Here is a 9,025-nt window from a genome sequence, read left to right as displayed (position 1 = left end):
AGAGCCTGACACGGGGCTCAAACCCACAGACCGCGAGATCGTGACCTGAGCCGAAGTCGGACGCTTAACCGACTGAGCCACCCAGGCGCCCCTCTTCTGACATATTAAACACATAAGTGATTGGAAGTGTTCTAGTCCTTACTCCAATGATTCCGTTTTGTTTGGGAGAGGAGTCTTTTTCATTCCATGGCTTCTAATTTCATCCACCCTCCTTATATTTGCTCCTTCAATATTCTCTTTTTTCTGAGCATGCTGTTACGGGATTGCTCTGTTGTTTTGGAAGAGTACCTCTAGCTCCCTGCGTCCTACCTCCTGTTTCCTGCCTCCCAGTTGATCAAGATTAGTTTTAGGGAGAGGAGCTGAGTAGGGCAGGAACTGTAGTGGAAAGAAGCCCCGTTCTTTTCCATACACACCGTGTGTGTGTGTGTGTGTGTGTGTGTGTGTGTGTGTGAGAGAGAGAGACAGAGACAGAGACAGAGACAGAGACAGAGAAAGACACAGAGAGACAGAAAGAGACAGAGATTCAGGGATGCCAAGAGTAGCCATGAGGGAAAGACAGCTAATAAACCAGGAGATGGTGATTACTGGCAGTATTAAATGACACCCCAGAGAGAGCTGGTGCCTAGGGCCCCTGGCTTCTCCTCCCAAAATCTCCCAGAAGGAGGTGGAAGGAGGAGTAAGAGGGAAAGGGAAATGGAGAGAACACCAGAGACAGGTCTGGACTTACAGGGCTCTGGGGTGAGCTAGCTAGACTGGCTCAGTGGACACAAGGAGAGTTAACCCTTTCACTGCCCTCAAGTCAGTGATCCAATCTCCACCCGCCACTGCCTTGGGGCCTGTCTTCAGCCTCTCTGGGAGGAGAGGTTCCCAGGGAAAGCTGGAGTCTAAAAGCGGGAGGTGTGGCTGGGCACAAGCTGTGAGCTGGGAGGCGGGACTCCTCTGATCTAGCCATTCTATTCCGGCCTTGTTAGATCCTCGCCCTCACAACACCTATTTCCCCTTGGGAGGTTCCCCTGTGGAGAGCCCCCTTCAGACAGGCTGAGGGGGAACTGGGCTCAGGGAGCTGAATGAAGCCCAGAGACTTGGTGGGGGGGGGGGGGGTTGCAGGGTTGGCCTCTACTGTGGGGCACTGGGGAGCACTTGGCCCTTGGTCCAGAGAGGGGCACTGGATGCTTGTCTTTCCTCTTGGTAGGCCCAGACTTTCTTCACATCTCTAGCTTGAGTCCTATCCCTCCTCTGACCCTGAGTTTCTCCCTTAGTGTGGATACCCTCTGTCAGGGTATCTGCCAGCCTCACCCCACAGCTGATGAGAAGGTGTCTGTGTGTCCAAGACCAGAGCTTTGAGGATTCAGAGCATGAGGGTAATCTTCTGGGGGCGGCATGTGGGGCTCCATGTCCCTTCTCCCTGCCTCCACAGGCGGGAAGGTCAGGGAGACTCCCTTGAGCTCAGAGCTCTGCCCAGCCCACACCTCTTGGGGCAGGGCAGGGCGGGAGCCATCTGGGTTAATGAGGTGCTAGCAGGTGCATCCTCATTAGTCCAGGGTCAGGGAGAGGAGGGGAACCTGAGGGCTTGAGCTGGGAGGTGCCGGGGCATGTGAGGCAGCTGAAACCAGGAGGCCAGGCCACTGGGCACAGCTGCCAGTGCCGCAGACCAGGACTGATGCCCTCCTCCCCTTTCCTGCTTCCCTTCTCCCTCCCTCCCAGCCTTCCTTCCACACTTACTGACAGTGTTCGTCTGTGCAAGAAGGTACTGGGAGTGTATAGAGCAATATATTCCCAGTATGAGGATTAGTCCTATTCCTAGTGCAAGAGACAGTCCCTGGCCTCCAGGCGGCTACAGATAAGGGAGAGACGGATGGATGGTGAACAGAACACTGATCTATACGTCATACATATAACAAATGAGCCAAGAGCCACGGGAGCTCTTTGGGGGGACTAATAGCTACATGAAGGAGCCAGGGAAGCTGCATAGAGGAGGTGAGCTTTGTACTGGGACTTTAAGGATGAGTAGGAGTTTGCAGCGCAGAAAAGGAGGAAAGGGCATTTCTGGAGGAGGGAACAGCGTCGACAAAGACCCAGAGAAGTGGAGAAGCATGTTTAAAAGAAAGGGGGAGGAGCACCTGGGTGGTTCCATCAGTGAAGCTCCTTCAACTCAGGTCATGATCTCACGGTCCTGATCTCATGGTCCTGAGTTCGAGCCCTGCATTGGGCTTATTGGGCTCATGGGGCTTGCAATGCCTGATGTGGGGCTCAAACTCATGACCATGAGATCATGACCTGAGCTGAAATCAAGAGCCAGATGCTTAACCCACTGGGCCACCCAGGCGCCCCTAACAGATACCACTCTTAATCTGCCCAATACTGTCACTATTGGATATGCCCATGTCCCTCACTAGACTCCAAGCTCATTGAGAGCTGGCCCCAGCCTAGGGCCTGGCACAGGACTGGCATCCAGTATCTGTGGGGTTGAACTGCATTGATTCTCTAGAGGATCCAGATGGAATCGAGTTGTGGGTAGACTCGCCTACTGTCATCTCTCTACCTCTGCTCAAAGGAACCACCTTTGTTTTTTAAATAACTGGGATTCTGTCCTAACTTCAGTTTGGCATCCCTGCTCCATGACTGTAGCTTCAGCATTTCCTCGCTGCTTCTTCTAAAGGTTTCTGTCTCATTAGGACAAACATACCATGTAAGTTTCACCTTGCACATCACTCCTGATGGGTTAGTACTGGCCGCCCTAGCATATTATGCCAAGAAGGATTCTGTGGATGATGAGGACTCAGAAGAAAGAGCCCTATGATGGCTTAGCAACATTTGCCATGTGAGGAGGCACGGCTCCCTCTGCCTTCTGTTTATCAGATACTTTTCTTACATGAAGCCCAGACTGGGGCACTGTGAGAGTCTGGAGCCTTTCCCTCTGGTGGAAGCCGAGGGAGGAGAGGGAGCAGAAGAGGAGCTGAGGGCTCCAAAGGTATGTTTATCTTCTTGAAGTTTCCTAGAGCAGTCAAGGGTCTGTGCTCTTAGTGTGCCCTCTCCTGCGCTTGACGTGATCAGTCCCCAGAGCTGGCTGTGGACTCTTAGCAAGACCAATAGGGCCTCGTGGCTCGGGATGCCCAGCAGGTTCCTCAGCAGGTGAACCTAAGGCAATGGCCCTGAGTTCCCCATGTGTGGGAATGTTCCCAATTCCTCTCTCCTCCTAGGCAGCTGAGGCTTCAAGAATGACAACAATGTATCAACATGTAGAGATATTTTATTTCTCCTCTATCTTTGCTGCATTGCACCTGGGGGCCATGGTCTCCTCTAGTGGCATCCCCCCGAAATGCTATGAGATTTGACTTGGCTTCTGGGGCCAGGAGTGGACAGGCCCCCAAGCCCTGCCCTTTTCCACTTGAATAGGACCCATGTGGTCTTGCAATCCAACAGTCCTCCTCATGCAAGAACACTGGCTAATGACCTTGACAGATAGCCCCATTATCAGTCTCTACCTGATAACCTCCAGTAATGCTGCTTCTAGATTCTGTGCCTTTGTTCAAGTGGTTTTGATTAGTGGAGGTGTGCTCACTTCCTCCAAGCCCCCTTCCTCCCAGGAATCACCTGATTTCCTCCCTCAGGTCTATACTGACAGTGGGTCTCCACCTCTTCGGCCCAGGGTAACTCAAAAGTACTTGTAATTGTGAAATTTAAGGCTCTCATTGGTCTTTGCAAATGCTCTCCACGTTAGAACAGCCTGGCTCCCTGCCATAGTCAGTTTCTAGCTCTGTGACCCTCATTGCTTCGTCCAAGGTTACAGCCAGTCCTTGCTCTTGGACCGTATATTTTGAGGCTTATTTGCCCAGGATGGCTGACTGTCTCGTCCCATATCATTATTTTACATGTTGCCCAGTCCAGGAAGATGGGCAGATATTTTACTCTTTGAGTAGAGGCCAGCACCACAGTCCTAAATCATTAGTTCTAATTTAAGTTGACAACCTGATTTTCAGGAAGTTCTTTCTCATCTCTGACCCAAATACCTCCAGCTCAAGCTGAAGATAATTTCCTCATACTTTGGGAACTATCCTTCTCTGTATCATGAACCCCTTTTTGGATAATTGAGCCACAATCTGGGTCATCTCAGAGACCATCCTTTAGAGACCTTAATTCTCAGTTTGGGTTCGTGTGGACAGGCACATAGGTCTGAGGCACCTAGGTCTGGTGCCAGGCACTGTGCTGGATGCCCAGTGTAGTTGATTGATCAACATTCTCTTACTACAACCCAGTGGAAACAGGTACTACTGGTATTATCCCATTTGATAGATGCAAGGTTGAGTCTTGGAGGTAAAGTAACTTGGCTAAGGTCACAAAGCCAGCACACGGAACACTTGGGATCCAATCCCCACATCTAACAAGGCTTTAGAGCCGGGAATCGGTCCAACCACTAGCCTCCAAACAGGAGATCTTTGTGAGCATTTAGGACAGATACCTTCCTCTGACCTGGCTCCCATTTTACATTGGTCCCCACCCTAGTCTTGCATTAATCCTTTCTATCTGCCTAAATGACCTTTGGTCATAGCCCTACACCTGCCTTAATGGTCTTTGTTCCCTGTCAGTGTCTTTGTTCAAAGGCAAGCCCTTCACAAAGGCTTCTGGGGCAAGAGGACTTGACTTTTCTAGGTCTCCATCCTTATATGTAAAATGAGGATAATAATATTAAATTTTAGGATCATTATAATAATAACAGCTAACATTTTAATAAAGCAATTACTATAAGCAGGCATAATTAAGCACTTGACATGTTTCACTTTATTTAATCTTTACAAAAACTCTATAAGTTAGATATTATCCTCCTAGGACACATGAAGAAACAGGCTAAGAGAGGTTATGTAACACACTTCAGATGACTAAGTTAGCAAGAAGAAAAGCCAGGATTTGCTCTCATGTTTTTGCCTCACACCGAAGCTGGCACTTTTAGCCCCTGTCCTATGGGAAAATAAATGGGCTGCTCTGTGTAAGTAGCTTGCCATGTGACAAGATAAACAAGGAAAATGGACTGTCTTGTTTCAACCCTGAAGGTCACCTCAGCATTCAAAGGAACAGAAATCTAACCCCCGAAGCCTTGAGAAGTAACCTTGGTCTTTGCTAAAGGCTGTTGACCTGGAGCCTAGGGTCTTGCAGCCTACCACATGGCAACAATTCCTTAAAAAAAGGTCTTTGCACATCATTCCCTGTCCCCCAAAGATCCCTTCTCATCTGTTCAAACCTCTCCCCCGCCCCAGCTCCATTCCTTTTCCTTTATAAAGCCATCCATTGTCACCTTCCCTTGTGCAGCTCGGTCCACCCTTCCGCTCAATAAAACCAAAGATTTTTCTGAAAACCTACCATTCTCAAAAGGGGGTAGTAAACCCATATACAAATTGAATAGGATTGTCCTTGGCATGCTGGGCACTGAATGCGTGTCCAGGGGAGGTGGAAGGAAACCCTAAGTGGCTGAGGACACAATGCAAAGGGGATTTAGAAATTGACTTTCTTCCTAGGTCCCTCATTCCACCCCTTTTCTTTCCCCTCCTTCGGTACCTGGGGGAGTGGAGAGGAAATAGAATTATCCCACTCTCCTTACTCATCATTTGACTCAATGTTGCATGTTGTGCAAGACCCAGACGAACCCCCCACCCGACCTTCCCCACCTCTCCAGTCCACAGTACCCTTTCCTACCTTTGATTCCTGTTGCTTTCATTCCCTTACCATTTGTCTTGGTTTCAGTGTCATCAACCTTTCCACGGTGGTGTCTCATCTCCTAAACTAGGCTGTAAGTTCCTTGAAAGTAGGACCTTGCCTCTCCGTTGAGCGCAGCAACATGCTGGGCACACACAGTGATGGAACTTGAAAAAGATATTGTCAGAGATTTGCTAGGGAGGTGGCTGTGAAATACTGGTTAAAAGAGATCTCTGAAGTTTGCATCGTGGCTCCATCACTGTGGATCGTCCCTGGGTTTTTATGCCTCTGTGGCTCTCTGTCATCTGAGAGCACATTGCCACACTCCCTCTGGGCTTGGCCTGGTGATTTGCTTTGGCCAATAGAGTGGCAGAAGTGACGACTTACTGGTTTCCAGTCTTGGGCCTCAAAAGGCTTTGTGTGCTTTCATTCTCTCGGACCCTTCCCACCATCATGAGAACAAGCTCAGGGTAGCTTTCTGGAAGACGAGAGACCATGCAGAGGAGACCCAAGTCATCTCAGCTGAGGCTGGTCAGGCAGAATATATTGACCCATGGCCACAAATGCATGAGTGAGCCCAGCTGAGGTGAGCCTTGCCTGGCCCAAATCAGCAGAACCTCCTAGCTGACCAATAGACTCACTCGCAAAAGTAATTATTATTAGCCTGTTAGTAGAGGTTTTGTGGATGTTTGTTATGCAGCATCAATGTGGCAATAGCAAGCTGACACAACCACTTACTGGCTCTGTGACCTGGGGCAAGCTATTTAATCTCCATGTGCCTCAACTTCCTTATCTGTAAGATGGGGATGCAGCAGAGTTTTCCCTTCCATGGATTGCTTCAGATGAAGAGCTGCATTACTTACTCAAGTGTCTGCCCCTTCCCCTGGGGCAGCCTATGTCTGATAACCGGCTGATGTGGAAGTATAAAGTTCTGGCCCCCTTGTTCCGATTTGGGACAACCTGCCTGGCCATCCCAGCTCCAGAGGTGTCTGTGGGATCAACTAAGGCTTTTGTTGCAATTGTGTCATTGCCCTACCTCTCCCTCTGCCCAGTCCTGCTTCATTTGCCCTCTGCAAGGGTTGAAGCCAAGAGTGCTTCCAATAAACTTCATCTATTCATAGCTTCATCTTAGAGGCTGATTTCCCGGAGCTCACCAATGACAGAGGCTGCAAGTGACCACGTAGTGAGTTCTGGCCAATGGGTGAAAGCAAAACATGGCAGTTTTCTGAGATGTTCTTAAGACTGCTATCTTCAAACTTTGTACTCGTTACCACTACCAAAACAATTTTGGACAATTATATACATCCTTGCATAGTTTTTAGGTCTAAACTTTTTCCTTATGTTAAAAATTTTTTGGGGGCGCCTTGGTGGCTTGGTCGGTTAAGCGTCTGACTTCGGCTCAGGTCATGATCTCACAGTCTGTGAGTTCGAGCCCCGCGTTGGGCTCTGTGCTGACAGCTCAGAGCCTGGAGCCTGTTTCGGATTCTGTGTTTCCCTCGCTCTCTGCCCCTCCCCTGTTCATGCTCTGTCTCTCTCTGTCTCAAAAATAAATAAATGTTAAAAAAAAATTAAAAAACTTTTTTTTAAATGTTTTTATTCATTTTTGAGAGACAAAGAGATATAGAGTGCTAACAGGGGAGGGGCAGAGAGAGAGAGAGGGAGACACAGAATCTGAAGCAGGCTCCAGGCTCTGAGCTGTCAGCACAGAGCCTGGCACAGGGCTTGAACCCATGAACTGTGAGATCATGACCTGAGCTGAAGTTGGACGCTTAACCAACTGAGCCACCCAGGCGTCCCTTCCTTATAGTTTTAAATGTAATTTTTAGCATATTATATTAACATTAAAAAATTCTTCATTTTTTACTTAACTTAGAGAATTCTAAAATCAAAAAATTTTTTAATGTTTATTTTATTTTTGAGAAAGAGAGAGAGACAGAGCATGAGCAGGGGAGGGGCAGAGAGAGAGAGATAGAGAGAGAGAGAATCCAAAGCAGGCTTCAGGCTCCGAGGTGTCAGCACAGAGCCCCATGTGGGGCTCGAACCCACGAACCGTGAGATCATGACCTGAGCCGAAGTCAGATGCTTAACTGACTGAGCCACCCAGGCACCCCCTAAAATTTTTTAAAAGTTGCAAAATGATATGATAACTTCTTGTATACGCTTTCCTTGGATTCATCAATTATCAACATTTTGCCCTGTTTGCTCTCTGCCATACTCTACACATCGTTAGAATCATTAGTACAAACTTGATCAAAGCAGAAATATATTTCAAATACACATTACACTTAAAAATTTGTTGGACTTGTACTTCCCCAGAGGGATGTCCAGAGCTTTCCCTGACCTTAAATTTTTTCAGAGAGGCAGCCTCATGCAGTTTAGCTCATGAATGTAGTCAGCAGCCTGGATTAGAAGCCTGGTTCTGTCACTTATTAGCTGTCTGGCCTTGGGTAAGTTATTGAATCTCTCTGTGCTTCAATATCTCCATAATAGTAATACCTATCTCATATGGTTGTGAGAAGGACCCAATGAGTTAATATCATAAGGTGCTTAGAACTTTACCGGATACATTGTAAGTGCAATTTATGTTTATGATATAGATAAAATGCACCAATGGACAAATAATTATTTATTGCTAGAATAATTAGAGTTAAGAACAGATTAACATGAAGAAGAAAATATGTATTACCAGTAAATTGGAAGCTTACAAAAATAATGATTGTTGTTGAATACGTTATTTATAGGAGATCACATCACAGATGTTATTAAATTAATCTAACAAAAACATGGTAGGAATAAAGGGTCCCAGAAGTGACTGATAACTTATAGCAAGCAGGAGACATGTACACAAATTAAAAAAAAGAAAAGAAAAGAAAAAAAATATGACTTTTCATTATCCAATAATTTGGGGGGCAAAAGTTAATGAAAATTTTTTTTGTACAAGTCAGTAAATGTTTACAAAAATATGAAACACTAGGGGCGCCTGGGTGGTTCAGTCGATTGAGTCCAATTTCAGCTCAGGTCATGATCTGACGGTTCGATGAGTTCTAGCCCCACGTCAGGTTCTGTGCTGACAGCTTGGAGCCTGGAGCCTGCTTCAGATTCTGTGTCTCCCTTTCTCTGCCCCTCCCCTGCTCATTCTCTGTCCCTCTCTCTCTCAAAAATAAATAAACATTAAAAAATATTTTAAAAATATGTGGAACACTTAAAGTGCCTCTGATACATGTTCTTTTTCTTTAAAGCTGTCATGTTCATCTGTTGAAAGTAAATGTGAAACTTTTCACTTCCTCCTCCTTGAAGTCATGCAAATGTGCAAAGGAGAACAGACCCAGACAGGATG

The sequence above is a fragment of the Panthera onca genome, chromosome B4, assembly GCF_046562875.1.
Source record: "Panthera onca isolate mPanOnc1 chromosome B4, mPanOnc1 haplotype 2, whole genome shotgun sequence".
NCBI lineage: Eukaryota > Metazoa > Chordata > Mammalia > Carnivora > Felidae > Panthera > Panthera onca.
The sequence above is the reverse complement of the archived record's forward strand: the minus strand, read 5'-3'. Positions refer to the sequence as shown.